Below are 22315 nucleotides of genomic sequence, written 5' to 3' on the forward strand. Positions count from 1 at the left end.
AATAGTGTCACATTGTTAATCAGTTTAAACTAGTCTAGATGTTTAGTCTTACTTTTAGATTCGAAAAAATCAGGCGAAAATTTCACTTCATTTAAATTTGCAAACAATATATTAGACTAATCACCGAATAAAAACTTTTTTTAATTTTTTTTCGGAAAAATACGGAAACTTTTCTGACTTACAACACAAATTTTTTCCAAAAAACATCGTTAAATGTATTATCGAATTGCTTTAAGTAACGTTTTAATTTAAGTACTATTTAGAATGAACGCGAAAATAACGAATTGTTAATCTGTCTGTAGTTGGTATTATCTAGAGCCGAAAATATAACAAGGCGAGTTGTTCTTCCCCAAATAGGATTTAAAAGGCTTACTTTAGCCCCCGCCTGCTCCCCCCTATTTCTGGAAATTCACTCTAAGCCTGGCAACCCTTTCTACCGCTAGAGATGTCTATGATTTATTTCGGAACAAGTTATTTTATCCAGCCATCTTTCGCAAATCCTCAACGTCACCCACGAGCGCTTCTAGCTTAAGACACGACGAAGAAGTTTCGCGCGATCTGGTAGTAGTTTAGGAATTGACGAAAAGAGGGAATTGAGACTTAGGAACGTAGATATGTACGTAAGACTTTGAGGAAACTTCCAGCGAAGAATTCTAATCTCGGGAATTTTTTTCCGCCTTTCTTTAAAGAAGCGAAAAAGTTCCGAAGACTGGAGAGTTTGTCGTCGTGCCAAAGCGAACGCCTGGCCGCCTTATCGATTCTCGAGAAGTTGTTCGCGTTAAACTCTCCAAGTTCGTGCTCGAGTACGGATCGAAGTGGCGGGGTGCGCGGGGTGCCAGGCGCGGGGGGCGCTAGAAGCCGTATTAGGAGCCCGACCACGAGGGCGTCGGAGCTGGCGTCTTTTCAGTCACCTACTATATCACGTAACTTTATTGATAAAAGGGCGGGTGCTTCCTCTCCGGGTGAAGGGTGCAAAAAGGGGGGCGCGAAAAGGGGCGGCAACGGCGCCTCCTGATTGGCGCGGGGACGCGATAACGAATTACGTTGTCGGCCCGTACCCTTTCTCCATTGGCTGCTTCGTATTATCACTCTCACTAAAGGTTTCTATTCGGGAAAGACGTCCTTCCAGGGGTTTATCGGCTCGGTGATGGCATCGAGCGAAAAAGGGGGTGGAAGCCCCATCGCTGTCTCCCCCCCCCCACGCCGCGAACAGAGACCTTCGGTAATATAATACACGTAATAAGCAACTTGGTCCGCTCTAAGGGCAGCAAATCCCGTTAGGTCGCTCAATACGGCGTTGAGTCTCTTCTAATTAGGAGAAGATTCTAGTGTTTCGCAACGGCGCCAGGCCCGGGGGCCTGCCTACCCGTCCCTGACTGGATCCTCCCTACCATTTTTTGTTCCTTTTTGTCAATAAGCAGCTCTCTATGGCCTCCCGTTCTTGGCCCACCTCGCGCATGACGGGCCCTCAACTTCTCCGCCGAAATCCCCGACTCCCACGTAATCCGCGCGCCAGCTAACTCGCTTACGAAGAGCCCATTCCAGACGCCGTACTTAATATTATACCTTAGCCTGTCAGCTACGCGTCAATCTTAGCTAGAGGCTCGAAATCTCCCTTCCACCTTTGTACCGAATATTTCCTAGCCGACTTAGACAATGCCCGGTGGAAGGCGGGATGAAAACGTCAAGGAGTGGCGCTCTCAAGGTCTCCGGAAAAGGGTTGGTAGTATCGAATATATCGCGTAAAAGCACGCGCGCTTATTAGGCGTTGCTAATTTGGTAACAATTGGCAAAGCCCCCCTTGTATACTGGCGTTTCGCGCGAATTTCCAAAGAGTGGAGCTTTCGAATTCCACGAAATTTCGGGACGTTGTACGAGTTGGGTCCCTTAACTCTCTTTGATATTTTAGTAAAGCTGGTACGTCGTCATCAATCTAAGTCGCTTTTGACATCTTCGGCTGGAGAGGAGCGCGCTTATATCCAGTTTCTGATTTAGGAGCCGCTGGTTCGTCAGCGAATTCTATCGGCACTTGTGTCTCTGACTTCAACTACTTCTTGTACGCGCGGACAAAGATGGCGGCCAGCTTATCAAAGGCGGGGTGACGATAGGGTAAAAAAGGCGCTGCCTCCACCATCAAAGATCCACTTTGAAAGTGCCGAATTGCATGCTCTGATAGGTGCTTTATAAATAAGCTTAACTAATTTCCAAGCTGTTCCGTATATCATATTTATGAGTTATACGCTAGAGAAGTATTGCACATATCCCAGATATACTTGCGCAGGCTTTTAAACTTTCCAATGACACTGCGGAGGGATACATATAAACTATTTTTTTTTCCGATTGACATTGAACAAGATTTGTTAAAATATTTTAAATGGTTTGATGTAAGAATTGTGTTAATTCTTTAAACATTAAAGTTTACTTTAAATAAAGTTAAGTTAAATAATTAAGTTTTTAAATAAACCAAACTTTAATGATTAATTATTTCGAATTAATTAATTAATTAGGTATGTATAATTGCAATGTTAATCTTTTTGTGTTGTTCGAGTGTTTTCACATTTCCAAAGTTTCGCTCTTTTGATTAATATTTCCAAATTAGTCGGATCACCTAGCCGTCAATAATGGAACATCAAAGTTTTCTGCTGAATTTATGTCTGCTAAAACCGAAGTATGAAGTTTATCTCCAAATGTAAGATATTAGAAAATGTTAGTAAATTAGATTTTCGCTTGGAAGGTCTATTTCCAGCTGTATCTATAGTAAGAATTTATTTATGTTTATAGAAATATCCTGTGTATTATTTGTTTAGTGGTTTTCCATGTTAATCTTTTTTCTAAAGCCATCGTGAGAATCAAAATAAATTTATAAATCAATAAATACTTTCTTGGCGTACTGAAGAAAACAAGAAATACAAAATATAGCAGCGCAATTACCCCCACTGCCGCGTGAACGTCTACTAACAGTCGTCGAAGCTTAAAAACTATTCCCAGCAACAAAAAAAAACATTTCCTTCGTCAGCGCGTCAATCTATCAAATGGCAGGTATTCACTACCACCTGCGGTAACCACGCGGGTAACTCGATACCCTGGCTGCCATGCCGGTCCGGGTAACTGCCACTTCAAGGCGGTTCCCCTCAGTCGTCTGCGGCCTCGGTATGGCCATTTTTGGCCATAAGCCGTTAGATTCTTTATCACATAGATTTTTTCCCCTCTCTATATGATACACGCTTCTAAGTGGTTATGGATTATGGCTTATTCATATGTTGGTCCATATATATATATATATATATATATATATATATATCGCGTGTGCCTACTATTTCAACCTCGTTTCCTGGACTTAATGAAAGATAGATAAAAACAGAGCCTGTATATTTTTACTTGGAAAAGTTTTTACCGGGAGCTCTGAGTTACAATCCCGATACGATCTTGATGGACCATTATTATTACCGACGGTTCCATACCTTCAAAATTCCCCTCCCCCTCTCAAGATAAGAGTCTTTAATAATACAGTAGATGGATATTTTACGAAGAGGGAAGGGTATATTTTGATACACCCCTTTTATTACTAACAATACTTTATTCCAGGATTCTTTTGAATGTGGAATTAGCTTCGTTTATATGGACATTGTGTTTCTATGGGTTTATTTTTACATCTGTCTGCTGCTTTATGCTCGTTTTAAGTGTACTAGTCGGTTATCTATCGCCACTATAATGCATTTTTTATGTCGATTCACGGGCAGTTTAGTGTATTTTGTACACTTGGAAATTGTTTGTTATTTTATGAAATGGCTCGTATTTGTTTGGGTTATCGTGAAAAACCCTATTGTTTAATTTTATTTCATAATTAAGAGGTAATATTGAAAAATAGTATAGGTATAATAGTCGAAAAAAGTTCCGATATGGTTGTCCGAGTCCTTAATAGATGGCGATGTGTCGTGGCGCTTTTGCTCTAGTGAAAACTAGCCTTTAGGCCTAATGAAGAATTTTTGCGTCGACGATCGCCGTCGTGGTGTTTTGAGATTGGTGTGTGATTGGTTTGTTTTATCGAGAAAGTACCTATTGTTCAATTTTATTCCATATTAAGTGGTAATATTGAAAAATAGTGTAAGAATATTAATGGAATGTTTTTACAAAATAGTTGTCCGAGTCCTTGATAGATGGCGATAGTGACCCGTTCGATCGTTCCTTTTGTTCCCCATCGAATGCGCTCTCTTTCTTCACCGAAATTCGAGCTGATATTTTATGAATTTGGTTGAAAACAAACTTGGTTTTATTTACGGGGGATAATTTTAATTGACGCGAGCGATATTATTCTAAATGTTAATCTTATTTAATTTAATGACGACCGCCTTGTTTTCCGCTATAACAATTTATACTTTTTTCCGCTTCGAATTTCGACAAACGTAAGCTTCGACTAAATGGTTTCCTGCCGTAGTTTCGGCCCGTGCATTACCATAAATTCCCCATTATCGTCGACTGGGGCTTCCGTGTTCTATAATACCGCCAGCTTTCGAGTTAATAAAGTCATAAATTTTAACTTAAATAGTTCCAATTTGCGTACGAACCAGAAGAGATTAGAGTCTATATATCTTAAAAACGAAAAGCTTAAATTCTATTCCCACGAATTTTTACAATTGACAGTTGGACGCTGAAGGTCTTAAGCTTGGTTTTCACCAGCGCGCGTCAAAAAGCGACACTCAGCTTTGAAACGTGCGGAACAAAAAATTAACATTATGACGCGCTCTTACGCGCGTTGGTGGAAACCAAGCTTTACGCGGTTTTTGCCTTGTTTTTGGAAATAGCTTATATAATCTTATATTGATATTACTTTTTATAATTAGTATAATCTAATCTTATATTGATATTACTTTTCATAATTAGTATAATCTAATCTTATATTGATATTACTTTTTATTTTTAGTATAATCTAATCTTATATTGATATTACTTTTCATAATTAGTATAATCTAATCTTATATTGATATTACTTTTTATAATTAGTATAATCTAATCTTATTTTGATATTACTTTTCATAATTAGTATAATCTAATCTTATATTGATATTACTTTTCATAATTAGTATAATCTAATCTTATATTGATATTACTTTTTATAATTAGTATAATCTAATCTTATATTGATATTACTTTTTATAATTAGTATAATCTAATCTTATATTGATATTACATTTTATAATTAGTATAATCTAATCTTATATTGATATTACATTTTATAATTAGTATAATCTAATCTTATATTGATATTACTTTTTATAATTAGTATAATCTAATCTTCTATTGATATTACTTTTTATAATTAGTATAATCTAATCTTCTATTGATATTACTTTTTATAATTAGTATAATCTAATCTTCTATTGATATTACTTTTTATAATTAGTATAATCTAATCTTCTATTGATATTAGATTTTTCTAAGGCTTAAATTACAGTATAGCGAAATTTTTATAATGAAATTATCAAAGTCAAGACATTACCAAAATTAAAAAAAAACATTTAGTAATTCTTCGGTTAATCAGTTTATTTCTGAGCCCATAATGCTGAACATGTGCCTTAAAAAAATCTATTATTTTAATTGTTGTAAATAAACTACAAAAATATGAGCCTAAATTTGTTTTATATATGAAAATTTAATACATTATACCGAATCCATCATCAGAACTTACGTTCATTTCCAATTGTTTTAATGTTAATTTTCTAACCAAATCTTTTTCTCTCACCTATTTAGACACTAGGGGGCTCTGTGCCGAACTAAATCTAAATTAAGCTTAACTCTGAAAATAAGATAGGTGATAATTTTTGCAGATTGTCATACTTATTTGTATTACGTTACTTACGCAATTACTTCTACACGCTCACTAATGGCTATAAATTAACGCGATACGGAACATATTTGAATACGGGGTGTGTATGGTATCGGTGTCAGGTCCCGAGGGGAATACCAAATGATTCGAGGGGTCGGCCACCACGTACGCCGCGTTCGAAGGCAATAAACGCCGCAGCGCCAGAGCAGCCGCCCCGCGACCGATACACCTAGCCGAGTTTACAGCTCGACTTTTCTCCGCTCGTACGTGATCGGCGACTGGCGACGGCTTCGCGCTCCGACGTGCCCCGAACACTGTCATCGACATATCGGCCGCGATAATTCAGGCTACACTCTTTCGATCTCATCATTGTTTCAACATATCCAGCCCCCTTGGCACAGTCACCCTTAAATTACGGGGGCATCCGTGTCCATTCGACTGTCGTCTGTAAACGCGACCCAACAGCGATCACCTAAAACTAACGTACAAATGGTAACCCTATTCACAGTTCACTCTTAGCTCAACGTATAGTCCAACTACATCTTAACGTATCCCCGCTATTTTAGCGTTGTAGAAGGCGGGATGGAAAACGTTAAAGAGTTAGGGCTGGTTTTCATTAGGAAAAAACGCTACGATGGTGAGCGTCGACTCTAAAGAAAATGCATAAAGTCTGGTTTTCACTTGGGCAAAAACGACACAACTGCGACCGTCGACGCGAAAAATTCCCGTTAAACCTAAATTACCTATTGAAATATGTTTGCGTCGACTGTCACCGTTGTGGCTATTTTGCCCTAGTGAAAACCAGTCTTTAGGCCTAATAAAAATGTTTTGCGTCAACGCCAAAAACTCGCCTTTAGGCTTAAGACAATTTCTTTGCGTCGACGCAAAAATTCGCGTTAATCCTATTATATTCTTTTGCATTGACGCCATAATTGCCGTTAGTCCTATCCCAATCGTTTTGCTTCGACGCCCAAATTGCCGTTAAGGCTAATACAATTGTTTTGCGTCGGCTCAAAAAATTCCTGTTAGGCCTATTACAATTCTTTTGCATAGGCGACAAAATTGCAGTTAGGGCTAATACAATTGTTTTACGTCGACGACCAAAATTGCCGTTAGGGCTAATACAATTGATTCGCGTCAACTCAAAAAATTGCCGTTAAGGCTAATACAATTGTTTTGCGTCGGCTCAAAAAATTCCTGTTAGGCCTATTACAATTCTCTTGCATCGGCGACAAAATTGCCGTTAGGGCTAATACAATTGTTTTACGTCGACGACAAAAATTGCCGTTAGTTCTAATACAATTGTTTTACGTCGACGACAAAAATTGCCGTTAGGGCTAATACAATTGATTTGCGTCAACTCAAAAAATGGCCGTTAGGGCTAATACAATGGTTTTGCGTCGACGCCAAAAATTCCCTTTAGGCTTATTACAATTTCTTTGTGTCAACGCCAAAAACTCCAGTTAGGCCTAATACAAATGTTTTGCGTCGACGCCAAAAATTCCCTTTAGGCTTATTACAATTTCTTTGTGTCAACGCCAAAAACTCCAGTTAGGCCTAATACAAATGTTTTGCGTCGACGCCAAAAATTCCCTTTAGGCTTATTACAATTTCTTTGTGTCAACCCCAAAAACTCCAGTTAGGCCTAATACAAATGTTTTGCGTCGACGCCAAAAACTCCCGTTAGGCCTAATACAAATGTTTTGCGTCGACGCCAAAAACTCCAGTTAGGCCTAATACAAAGGTTTGGCGTCGACGCCAAAAACTCCCGTTAGGCCTAATACAATTTCTTTGCGTAGACGCAAAAATTCCCGTTAGTACTAATACAATTTCTTTGCGTCGCCGCTTACCACCGTGGCTATTTTGCTCTAGTGAAAACCAGCCTTTATGCCAAATGGGTATTTTTCCATCGACGCTCGCCGTCGTGGCGTTTCTACGCTAGTGAAAACCTGCCTTAACGACGCAAGGATGTCGTTTTTATTCTCCGACGAGAGTGTCGCGTCCCTGACGGTCATCCCGGGGGAACACTTTCATCCAGGGTTTTCGGATGTTGGTGGGCGCAAAAAAAGGCTCGTGGACGGGGGGACCTGTCCCTGCGGAAGAAATACAACTCTGAGATCGCGCCCAAATTGAGTTAGAAGCGCTCGGTCGCCCGGGGAAGAGTTACAGTCTCAGGGACACGCAGCGGGGATCAAACGGTGTTGGTCATTCTCGCTCCGAAACCTCTCTCGCCATTAGCTAATGAGAACTGGAAGAATCCCTGTGCCAACCACCCACGTATAAACTGCCTACACTTGGTAATTTGTTCCCTTTTAGTATCATATCCTTATCTATACTGATCTCTACTCTGATACAATCCTTCCAGTTTGAATGTACAAAATAAAATGAGATATAACAATAACAATTTCTCCAAATATTGCAGTGTTGGATTACGGTACCGAGTTTAGATTTGATTTTTATCCTTAACGAAGTTGATAACGCGTTTTTCGTTTGATGGCCTATTTTAGTCATATCCCGTGGACAAGATTTCATAAAAAATATTTTTCTGGTAAACTTACGTTACGTATGGTAAAACGTTTTTTAAAATAACCGATTTGGGCATTCACTCGATAATACGGAGTTACCAGACGATCGATACGCACCGCTCACGAAGGCTAGAGTGCAGTGTTGTCGGATGTTTTTACATTTAATTTGTATTAAATGACGTCATAAATGGGACATTCCCTTAAGAATTAATTTATTTCCGCTACCATCTCAATCATTCGTAACGAAATCGACCTTTTTTTATTTGTTTCCAATATCTCTGAAATCATGCAACTTCTAAAATTAATTTTGACGAGTTAGTAATAAATGTAAGGCATATCTTACCTCGACAGGCGCACGAGAACGGAATCAGTCAATAGCGGGGAAATGACTAGAACTAGGAGCTCGACGTTAGGAAATACGCGAGCTAATTTCAAAGATAAACAATCGGCGATGTTTCTAAGAATAATAATGCCCTAATATGGCTCTACAAGCCCGGGTCTTCGACGCAAAAAGAGGAAATTAGTGCCGTGTATAATGCGTAGGAGACGGCGCGGGATGATATTCCTAACGAAACTAGAGGGCAGGATACACCGGGTGGGGGGTTGTAGGTAAACCTGGCGAAATAGTTCAAATGAAGCGAGGGTCATGAGACATTAAACCCGGGGAACGTCAGCCGGGGCCCCCTTCAGGGGTGAAAGAGAACTAGTTACAAGGGCCTCCTCTGTCGAAAATTCAGTTCCGATTGTGACTCGATCTATTTTAGGTTATTTATATCTGTAAGTTCCTGGCGAAAGCCGATACATTTGAGTCTGCGGCTTGTCCCCAATTTCTCTTAGGCTCTTTGACTCACGGCTAACCGTACATAGGAATTATTATATACCGAAACTTGTATATTTTCTTTAAATAAACAACCCCTCCCTCCCCACGCGGGAGTTTGTTCAATTTTTTATTCATCCCCCTGGTTTTATAGTGGTGGCATCTTATAGCAAACTGTACCCAATTGGGGGCTTCTATTGTTTTATCGTCTAGGACTTGGTTAGAACCTTGTTTTCGCGAAAGTAGGTCATTTCGGCCTTATTTTTTGTTAGCCTAGGCGCTTTTTCCGAGTAATTTAAGATTACAAAGGGAAGGAAAAATGTTGTTTTCTCGCCTCCTGTACGCGAGATTATTCGCCAAGTATTTCATTTCAATCCTCGACACATTTTTTCAAGGTCTGTTTGTTTAAGTTTTTGTTTTTGGGAGGGGGGATTTTTTACTAAGCTTCCGCCAGGGTTCCAGGGAAATGGATGCGTTTAATAATCCAATTTTTGGGGAAAAGTAACCATAGTTTATCCTTACGTCAGCTTTGGAGGAGTTTCTCATCAATTTTGGGAGTTATGGTTCGTCGCGTTCGCGATAGATGGCGCCTACGTTCTCGTGTCACTTCATTTTGCTCGATTCTTTATCGACTTCGCAGGCTGAGATTTTCTCTTTTGGTTTTGGGCATGGAATCGATAACAAAATGGCGATGTTTAGTCTTTTATTTTGGCGCTTCTAATACCAACTGCTATTGATTCTTTTTCAACGACAGTAAGCCGATATATTCCACACGTTTACAATTTAAAATAGGTAAATTAAACTTGTCAAGATAGATGCTTAGAAAATAAGTAAAAGTTAATTATTCCCAGGCTTAAGCTTTTAACCATATTTTATTAATAATAGTTCGTGTATTGTTCAATTCCAATAATTTCAATATAAAAATAATGCAAATTTGGTAATAATCCCTCCGATAAGAGTCTCAAGAATAGGTATTCGAATTGGGCTTTATTTCGATCCGCATTCCGCAGTTGTAAAATGCGCTGACGCAGTCTGCTCAAATTCTATCGGAGAGTGACTTTAAGAAGAAATCGATATCCAGGAGATAAATCTCTGTCTACAGCTTCTTCCACTGATGAGTTTCGCTCGGGACGGAAAAAAAATTATCTTCTCCGCACGCGGCTAAGAAATCCCCCCTCTATCTTGCCCCCCTCTCTTCCTTACATAAACATCAGCGCCTCTTCCGAGATAAATTTCTAAAAATAACCGTTTCCCGCGTGCAAACGAGAATATTGGAAACCTTCATTAGAAACCAATTATTGTAGTAATTAGTCGCAGACACATCGCGCCCGAAAATCCAATATTTTCTTCTCTGTGGGGTCCACCTCAGTTGATTTTTTTACCTTCTGATATTGTGAAATGGATTAAATTATTTTTAATGGGTCATTTTGGCGATTAATATTGTATTATTTGTATAATGATGGAAAGGTTTAAATAATTTTTTCTTAAATTGATAGTTCCAGAAGTATATTATGTATTATCAAATTGATTATACGATTTTTAAGGGATAATTTTAGCTATAAATATTACTATATTAATATAACGATTTAACATTTATTTTATTTATTTTCCAAAATAAATATTACCATATGTATAACATACTTCTGATATTATGAATTCAATTAACTTATTTTTAATCCATTATTTTGGCGGTAAATATTATTAAAATGATGTATTATACAAGGTGTTTCGAAAGGTTTTGCAAAATTCTTAAGGAGTTGTAGGGGTGAGTTGTGAAGTATGCTTGTTTTCCCCCATTTTCCTACGATGAGCTAAAAGAGCGCCAGAGAGCTTCAAAGTAAGGCCTACTAGCCCCTGGAAGTAGGCTGCAACCAGCACAAAACCAAGCTGCAGGAAAATGCGATTTCAGGGGTACGATGAATTTGCGAATGCGTGGGAATTGAGATAAATAACAAAAACAAATGAGTAAATAAGAAATGTGCCATGAGTTTAATTAAACACAGAAGAACTGTTTTACGCTGGTTACCTCGATTTGTTTACAAAGTCCTTTTTTACCTATCACACGAACCCAAACCTTAATGTTCGCATTTCCTTACTGCTTGGTTTTGCGCTTGTTGCAGCCTACTTCCAGGGGCTTGTAGGGCTAGCTTTGAAGCTCTCTGGCGCTCTTTTCACTCAATCGTAGGAAAATGGAAAAAAAACAGGCATATTTCTCAACTCACCCCCTACAACTCCTTACATTTTTTGCATAACCTTTGAAACCCATTGAATACAACAGGTATTATTAAATGTATTAAATTATTATTAATGCCTCATATTGGCGATAAATAAAATGTATTGTTAATTTCTGATAATATAAATATAACTAATTTATATTGTAATTAATTTTTATAGTGAAACAAATCGAAAATTCAAATTAATGGGGTCTTTTTAAACCCATATCAACTCCACTGAACCTTGCCAAAAAGTATCGGAAGCTCCTTGTATATTTAACTTTGCAGAAAAATGAATATTTTCTTGCATTTCTTTAGCGACTAACTTAATAGTGATTATTACTTTAGGGAGTTGTAATTTTTTTGGGTGGATCTTCCGCGTCATTTTCTCCCACTCCATCAAAAAACCTCTAATATCTAATCTCAATTAATTCCGGGTGAGAAAGTGCAATAATTTGCAATTTGCATACGCGGGTTTTTGCTCGGTTAAACGCCACTAAAACCAAGGCGACTCTTTGGCGCTAGCGTCGAGTCGGGGTTCCACAGGGCATCGCGAAAGGACACCGAATTTAATGAGTTTGGGGACCCTATAATCTATATCTGGGGAAATCGGGGGCTTTCCGGGGCTCTTTAAAAGGATTCAATCGATTACATGAAACGTCGCAGACGGTACCCTCCTTCACGCCTTCGCCGTAAAGTATTAGGCTATCTCGATTTATTAACTGGCGAATTTAAAAGCAAATTCAAAATTCGTTAGCGGCGAAAACCCTTTGAAAAGTATTCACCTTCTTTTTAACTCTTTCCTCGCGCTAATGAGTCCGATGTATGTCTCAGTTACTTTTGGCAGTGGGATTATAGCAGGTTCTAGTTTCCCTTTCAAATATTGGCTAAAATCGAAACTTTAAAAGCTATATAATTTCATCGATGCTATGTAGCTTAAAAGAATATAAAACCCAATATTTTAAAATTTTGACTGTGTGAACCGATATCTTGGGTGGTAATTAATAAAGCGGTCAGTACACAGTAGGGAATTAGTGTTAAAATTCATATTTTGACTGACAAAGAGAGTACCCGAGGTGTTTATTTCCGATTTTGTTCCAAGTCGGGCGTCATGCAGACCTATATGAGATATAAAATTTCCCAAAAGGAGACATTGCACTACCCATTCGATTTGCCATGGCAACCGAAAATGTTTTTGACCACTTAAAACCAAAAATATCCATTTAAAAAAGCATGGGATTTTTTACGAAAATTAACAAAAAAATTAAAATCATGAAATGAGTAATTTGGACCACAATTAGGTAAATGTCATCAAGTTTGGGTAAATTGGAACATTTTTGGGTAAAATAAGGAAAAAATCTTATTTTAGTTTTACCTTAAAAAACCAAAAAAAATGTTCTGACGATTATTTGTGGCCAACTAACTTTCCCTCTTAAATTTTGATAGTATTTTCAGCACGCCATTGAAGCCAGGTAGTTCCAACTTTGAACCTTGCTGCCAATGAAACCCGAAATTGGCCAAGCTGCCAACTAGCAGAAATATAAAAGGGAATATATCTTTTCAGTGTAAGCGGCTTTCTGTCCTGGGATTTGATGGCGACTCGATTCGAAAAGTGCGCCTGCAGTGACGGTGCGAGTGGCTGGACGCGAAAGGTTCAACCCTTTTGGCTTTTCAAAGTTTTCGATCATTTACATTTTCCGAAAGTTTGTCTTAAAATTATGAAAGCAATTTTAAGTTTCACGTATATTTTTTTTAAGAACTTTTCAACTGAATGCCAAAATATGCTAGGTCAGATTTTTAACAAAATTTATATTTTCGAGAATAGGCGTAATTATTAATATAAAATACAATTAAAACGCGTAATTATTAATATAAAATACAATTAAAACGCGTAATTATTAATATAAAATACAATTAAAACGCGTAATTATTAATATAAAATACAATTAAAACGCGTAATTATTAATATAAAATACAATTAAAACGCGTAATTATTAATATAAAATACAATTAAAACGCGTAATTATTAATATAAAGTACAATTAAAACGCGTAATTATTAATATAAAATACATTTAAACGCTTAATTATTAATATAAAATACATTTAAACGCTTAATTATTAATATAAAATACAATTAAAACGCGTAATTATTAATAAAAAATACAATTAAAACGCGTAATTATTAATATAAAATACAATTAAAACGCGTAATTATTAATATAAAATACAATTAAAACGCGTAATTATTAATATAAAATACAATTAAAACGCGTAATTATTAATATAAAATACAATTAAAACGCGTAATTATTAATATAAAATACAATTAAAACGCGTAATTATTAATATAAAATACAATTAAAACGCGTAATTATTAATATAAAATACATTTAAACGCTTAATTATTAATATAAAATACAATTAAAACGCGTAATTATTAATATAAAATACAATTAAAACGCGTAATTATTAGTATAAAGTACAATTAAAACGCGTAATTATTAATATAAAATACAATTAAAACGCGTAATTATTAATATAAAATACAATTAAAACGCGTAATTATTAATATAAAATACAATTAAAACGCGTAATTATTAATATAAAATACAATTAAAACGCGTAATTATTAATATAAAATACAATTAAAACGCGTAATTATTAATATAAAATACAATTAAAACGCGTAATTATTAATATAAAATACAATTAAAACGCGTAATTATTAATATAAAATACAATTAAAACGCGTAATTATTAATATAAAATACAATTAAAACGCGTAATTATTAATATAAAATACAATTAAAACGCGTAATTATTAATATAAAGTACAATTAAAACGCGTAATTATTAATATAAAATACATTTAAACGCTTAATTATTAATATAAAATACATTTAAACGCTTAATTATTAATATAAAATACAATTAAAACGCGTAATTATTAATAAAAAATACAATTAAAACGCGTAATTATTAATATAAAATACAATTAAAACGCGTAATTATTAATATAAAATACAATTAAAACGCGTAATTATTAATATAAAATACATTTAAACGCTTAATTATTAATATAAAATACAATTAAAACGCGTAATTATTAATATAAAATACAATTAAAACGCGTAATTATTAATATAAAGTACAATTAAAACGCGTAATTATTAATATAAAATACAATTAAAACGCGTAATTATTAATATAAAATACAATTAAAACGCGTAATTATTAATATAAAATACAATTAAAACGCGTAATTATTAATATAAAATACAATTAAAACGCGTAATTATTAATATAAAATACAATTAAAACGCGTAATTATTAATATAAAATACAATTAAAACGCGTAATTATTAATATAAATACAATTAAAACGCGTAATTATTAATAAAAAATACAATTAAAACGCGTAATTATTAATATAAAATACAATTAAAACGCGTAATTATTAATATAAAATACAATTAAAACGCGTAATTATTAATATAAAATACAATTAAAATGCGTAATTATTAATATAAAATACAATTAAAACGCGTAATTATTAATATAAAATACAATTAAAACGCGTAATTATTAATATAAAATACTATTAAAATGTGTAATTATTAATATAACATACAATTAAAACGCGTAATTATTAATATAAAATACAATTAAAATGTGTAATTATTAATATAACATACAATTAAAACGCGTAATTATTAATATAAAATACAATTAAAATGTGTAATTATTAATATAAAATACAATTAAAACGCGTAATTATTAATATAAAATACAATTAAAACGCGTAATTATTAATATAAAATACAATTAAAACGCGTAATTATTAATATAATAATTACGCAATTAAATTGAATATTATTATTAATAATTACTCGTTTTATTTGTATATTATTATGAATAATAATGCATTATAATTCTCTATTATTATGAATAATAATGCATTATAATTCTCTATTATTTTAATAATTACGCATTTTAATTATCTATTATTTTAATAATTACGCATTTTAATTATATATTATATTAATAATTACGCATTATAATTATATATTATATTAATAATTATGCTTTTTAATTGTATATTATTATTAATAATTTTTTTATTATTATTATTATTTATTTTTTTTCAGTCTAAACCCTTGCACAGCGGCGTAGGCGTTTATTTAAAAACATCTTTCGTACAAGATAGAACGCTTTTTTTTACAGTTTGAAAATATACAGGCTTCGTAAAAGTTTAGAAAGCTTCAATTTCCATTTTCAATATAATTTGTTTCTTTTCGTTTAACATACAAATTCCCGAATTTATAAAATCTTTGAAAACATTACCATATCTTCTTTTAAAAAATTCATATTCGGTTAAAATACAAGTGTACAGTTTTCTATGAAAATGATCTAATAAATTTCATTGGCCGGTTTTTCGTGAAAATTCATTTTTAAATGGTACGTATAATAAATGGAGAGTTTAGAAATATTAAATAAAATTGTGTACATCCTAAAATATGCTACTTTTTCATGGGAATAAAACCAATAACACTTATTTTTTAGAATAAAATTTGAATTAAGTTTACGGATAAAATTTTCTAATTTTAAAAGATATTTTTGAGTTAGGTCACACTCGAAAAAAATATGTTTCGTGGTGCCTAATGATTGATTACACAAAGGACAATTATCGTTTAACCCGTATAGTTTTGCCGCTAAAACAGGTGTGGTTATTGACATCGTTGCAATTTTCCAAAGTACATTATTTTCATTTTGATTAAAACAGGGTTGCCATAAATGTTTTAGATTTATGTTGATTTTTTCTGGGGTTTTAAACATATTTAGTATTCTATTTTTTTAAATTTCGGATTTCGGATTTAAGTAAGTGATTAAATCTGATTTTGTTATTTCATCAATGCCGACGTAATCTTTTGTAACTTTTATTTCTAGGTTGCTTATTAAATTATTTTCTTCGTTTTGAATATCATCAATTGGGTTGTCTAACTTGAATTTTTTACATAACAAATTTTTTAAATTTTCAAACTGTTTCGTTAGTGCTCTCTCTGTTTGGGCTCTTAATCCTTTGTTTAAAAAAGGATTTTTATATTATTTTAAATTGAAATGAAATGAAATGAAAAAGTGGTTTAATGTGCATTAAAACAATACAGGGTTGTATCAGCAATTACAATCAAAAATATCGCTAATCAATCTAAAACCGCTAGTTTTAATTTTGGATGGTAGAAATCAATAAATTTCTAAAAACGGGTTATATAAAATTAGTAAATTAAAACATTGAGTAAAACTTTTGGGCTCTTTTAATCTTATAGGGAGAGTTTTCCAGTAATCAAAAATGTCTTAGTAGTATCTAGGTATGTATTCAAATTATTAATAATTACGCATTATAATTCTATATTATATTAATAATTAGGCATTTTAATTGTATTTTATATTAAAAATTACGCATTTTAATTGTATTTTATATTAAAAATTACGCGTTTCAATTGTATATTATTATTAATAATTATGCATTATAATTCCATATTCTAATAATTAGGCGTTTTAATTGCATATTATATTAATAATTACGCATTAAAATACTATATTTTATTAAGAATTATGGGTTTTAATTGTATATTATATTAAAAATTACGCATTTAAATTGAGGGTTTTTGTTAATAATTACGCGTCTTAATTTTATATTATATTAATAATTAGGCGTTTTAATTGTATTTTATATTAATAATTACACATTATAATTATTTATTATATCAATAGTTACACATTATAATTAAATATGATATTGATAATTACACATTATATAATTCTATATTATATTAATTATTAGGCAATTTGATTGTATAATATTATTAATAATTACGCGTTTTAATTGAATGTTATAATAATAATAACATGTATTAATTGAATATTATTATAATAATTACCAATTATAATTCTATATTATATTAATAATTACGCGTTGTAATTGTATATTATAAAAAAATTACGTATTAAAATTGTATATTATTATTAATAATCTCGCATTATCAAGAATGTATTTATTTATGGAGAATGACTTTATGTGGAGACGATTATTAGTGTTGTTACCAATCCTTGTCATGCTCGGAGGATAAGTTATTTCCCCCATAAACAACATCGAACCATGATCGAACCAGCACGGTTTCTCATTTGTTCCTTAAAACTTAATCTTCTGAAGTTATTGAAGTGCAAGCCGGTGACGTTGTTGGATTGCCCCCTCTCGTGAAAATGGGGTCATGATGTATCTTTGGTATTATCGAGTAAATTTAACTTAACTTAAAAACATTAAATTGAAAAACATACCTATCTCCTAAACAAATCTAGATTAAGTCTTTCGAACTCTAAGGGTGACCCGCATATTTTTTAAGATCAGAAAAACTCTGCAGCAACTAGATCAAATTTTCCGAAAGCAAATACTTTTGACTTACCAGACATTCGCACCGAGATGTCCAAATGTTCTAAAAGTGGTTTCACTCTTTTACGCGCGATTCGGTTATTTGACTTTTAGTTCGGCGTTTTAGAATTTCGCGATACTTAAATTTTCTTCTTTTTCAGATTCGAATTTAAGTCTTTCCGTACTAGCTTGGATTACATTCATGATAAATTATACCCACAGCTATATTTGCTTTTTTAAAGTCATTACGAGATATGACCGAGGTTTGTGTTGAAAATTATAATTAGACTATGTCGTGATTAAGGTTCAATTGTTATTATCTCGCTCGTGCAAAGCTTTATTATCAAGTTATGTAAATTTTCTAATTCGTTCATTTAAGAAAACCCAATAAATAAAAAATAATTTTTTTTTTTGGAATTTTTATTATTGAATCGTTTTCATTAAAAAAGCTATTAGCTCGAGCCAACAGTGGCGTAGACTAGGTATTTATATACCATCCCATCCTTGGGCTCTAGTCAAATAGCTTTGAATATACTAAATTTCACAATTTTCAACCCCTCCTTTAATTTTACATAGTCTAATCAACCCTAACGAGATATTAATTAACCTGAGATAACTGTACTAGTAAACAATTAGACAATTTATCTTAATAAATGGTGTAATATTATATTGCACACCTTTATTAATGTGGTTATTAATATTTATAGCATTTTTTATTTCATTTAATCAAAAGAATAAATGTTCGTATTAAAATTCGTTAGACAACGCGTATGGCCACTTTGTAGTAAATCTAATATTAAATTTGAGGATCTCGTATTAAATCAGTTTTAATTAAAATCTTTTCTATCATTTTGCTCAAAAGAAAATTTTGACGAATACTATTCCCTTGAAATACTTTAGCCTTTGTAAGTAGGTCTTCATTCACCAAACGTTTTTTCCCCTTTAGTACTCTATAGTACTCGCCTAACGAGTGACAATTTACGCGGCTATCTTCCTGAAATTGTTAACATTTATAAACTTTTCTGTACGTGGGCGTAAACTACGTAATTCTCCCCGTAACTTTTCAACCGTAAATCTATTCTTTTAACGTTATTCAAATTGAATTACATCGGCGTTGCGCGAGCTCGACTAGGATAAAAATCTTTCGGAATATATATTAGGTCAGAATTCGAAAATCTTCAAAGTAAAATGGTGGAAAATACGTCAAGCGTACTTGTCATTCCGCGAACTATTACGCATTGAATGACACTTGGGTACGTCGTTTCGCGTGTTGGGGTGAATAACATTGTACGACACTCGAGATAATTCCTTCGAGATAGAAGCGTCGCCAGATTTTTGGACAATCTTTTCTTAAACAAACTCGGAATGGTCTGGAAGGTTGCAAACCTATATTCAGTGCCGCTCCGTTGATTTTCCGTGTATTATCTCGGCGTTTCACCCTTTCCATAAGTTTCGTTCCAAATGTCGACTTAATCCTCCAACACGCACCCAAATTACGGTGCGACAGTCTCGACACATGGACATTTTGGCGAACTTTTACAATAGTTTTTGTCCGAAATTACCTCTCGCTTATATTTTTGTCGGGAGGAAATTTGAAGCCCCTCAGCTTTCCAGTCGCCTTCCCTGATTACTTGGAGGGGTTATTTCCCCTTTCAATTTTATAGAAATGGATTGTGTCGTGGTTTATGGTATATGGTTTACACGATTGTTTCCGTAATATTCCATTATTTGTTCTATTTCGACTGTTTGGTCAAATTTGTCTTTTCTTTTAAAATTCTATATTTTTGTTTAAATTGATTTTTTTTATTAAATTTCTTGTTATTTTAATTAAAATTCTTCTAAATTTCAACTTTTTTTACTTAAAAGTCTTCTAAATTTTTCTTATTTTACTTAAAAGTCTTCTAAATTTCTTCTTGTTTTACTTAAAAGTCTTCTAAATGTTTCTTATTTTACTTAAAAGTCTTCTAAATTTCTACTTGTTTTACTTAAAAGTCTTCCAAATTTCTTCTTTTTTTACTTAAAAGTCTTCCAAATTTCTACTTTTTTTATTTAAAAGTCTTCTAAATTTGTTCAAATTCAATTTTATTAAACTAAAATTTATTTTCACAAAATTATTTTATACTTCAATTTCGTGTTTTTCTGGAAATTCCACTATTTTTCTAAATATTATACAGTATTTCTTTATAATTCCAATATCTTTTATTTTATACAATTTTTAATATTATACTATTTTTAATAATATACTATTTTTAATAATATACTATTTTTAATATTATACTATTTTTAATAATATACTATTTTCAATATTATACTATTTTTAATAATATACTATTTTTAATATTATACAATTTTTAATAATATACTATTTTTAATATTATATTTTTATTGATATTATTCTATTTTTAATATTATATAATTTTTAATATTATTATATTTTTAATATAATACTATTTTTAATATAATACTATTTTTAATATTATTATATTTTTAATATAATAATTTTTTTAATATTTTTCTATTTTTAATATAATACTATTTTTAATATTTTTCTATTTTTAATAATACACAATTTTTAAGATTATACTATTTTTAATATTTTATATTTTTAATAATATAATATTATTAATAATATACTATTTTTAAATATTATACAATTTTTAATATTATTCTATTTTTAATAGTATTCTATTTTTAATATTATTCTATTTTTAATATTATTATATTTTTAATATTATTCTATTTTTAATATTATTCTATTTTTAATATAATACTAATTTAAAACTATACTATTTTTAATATTATACTAGTTTAAGTATTATACTAGTTTAAGTATTATACTATTATAGTCTTATACTATTTTCAAACTTCTATTATTTTTAATATTATAGTATTTTAAACTTCTATTATTTTTAATATTATAGTATTTTAAACTTCTATTATTTTTAATATTATAGTATTTTAAACTTCAATTATTTTTAATATTATAGTATTTTAAACTTCTATTATTTCAGTAACTAAAATCAATTGACTATCGATTTCCCTAACATTGTATAAAACATTTTTCAAATGTCTATATACATTTTCTTAACGATGTCAAAAAAAAAGTTATATGTAAATGTTCCTAACATTCTATAAAATGTAATATTTCAATATATGTAAAATGCCGTGCGCCAAACCATGTGTAGCAACCTGCTGATACGACAATGTATTGCTTTGTTACACAATAAAAACCTCTTTCATTCATTCAATATTATAGTATTTTAAACTTCTATTATTTTTAATATGACACTATTTTTAAACTACTATTATTTATAATATTATACTATTTTTAAACTTCTATTATTTATAATATTATACCAAGAATGTATTAAATAAATACATTCTTGATTATACTATTTTTAAACTTCTATTATTTTTAATATTACACTATTTTTAGTATATACTATTTTTAGTATATACTATTTTTACACTTCTATTATTTTTGAATTCTATTATTTTCAAAATTATAATTAGTTTTGTTTAAATCAACTTTTTCATTCTACTACTTTTCTTTAAATTGTACTATTTATTTCAGAAAATTATACTATTTTCTTCTGAATATTACATTTTTTTCTTTCAAAAATTATACTTTTTTCTTCTGAAAATTATTCTATTTACTTCTGAAAGCTATACTATTTCCTCTGGAAAATTATACTATTTAATTGTGAAAATTATACTATTTACTTCTGATAATTATGCTATTTTCTTCTGAACTTCTGATAATTATACTATTTACTTCTTAAAGTAATACTATTTACCTCTTCAATTTAACTATTTTTCTTAAACTACAACTAAGTTTCTTCGTGTTCCATAATTTTGCTTACTATTCTACTATTGTTTCTTTAAATTCCACTATTTTTTTCAATTATAATTTTATTTCAATAATTTTTTTTTAAAATAGAGAGTTGTTAATTTGACCATATTTTCTAAAACGTGTTTTCAAAACCAGGCTTTTTGTTCTGAAACTTTGTTAAATTTCGAATATTTTTGTTTTTAAACTTCGACTCTTTTTATTCTTAAGCTTCAACTATTTTTATTTTAAGCTTCGACTATTTTAGATCTTAAACTTCGACTATTTTTGTTCTTAAACTTCGACTATTTTTATTCTTAAGCTTCAACTATTTTAGTTCTTAAATTTCTTCTATTTTTGTTCAAAGCTTCGACTATTTTTATTCTTAAGCTTCAACTATTTTTGTTCATAAGCTTCGACTATTTTAGTTCTTAAGCTTCGACTATTTTTGTTCTTAAGCTTGGACTATTTTTGTTCTTAAGCTTCGACTATTTTTATTCTTAAGCTTCAACTATTTTCGTTCATAAGCTTCGACTATTTTAGTTCTTAAACTTCGACTATTTTTGTTCTTAAACTTCGACTATTTTTATTCTTAAGCTTCAACTATTTTAGTTCTTAAATTTCTTCTATTTTTGTCCCTAAGCTTCGACTATTTTTGTTCTTAAGCTTCGACTATTT

The sequence above is a fragment of the Leiobunum rupestre genome, chromosome 11 (genome assembly GCF_980474605.1).
Source record: "Leiobunum rupestre chromosome 11, qqLeiRupe1.1.hap1, whole genome shotgun sequence".
Classification (NCBI taxonomy): domain Eukaryota; kingdom Metazoa; phylum Arthropoda; class Arachnida; order Opiliones; family Sclerosomatidae; genus Leiobunum; species Leiobunum rupestre.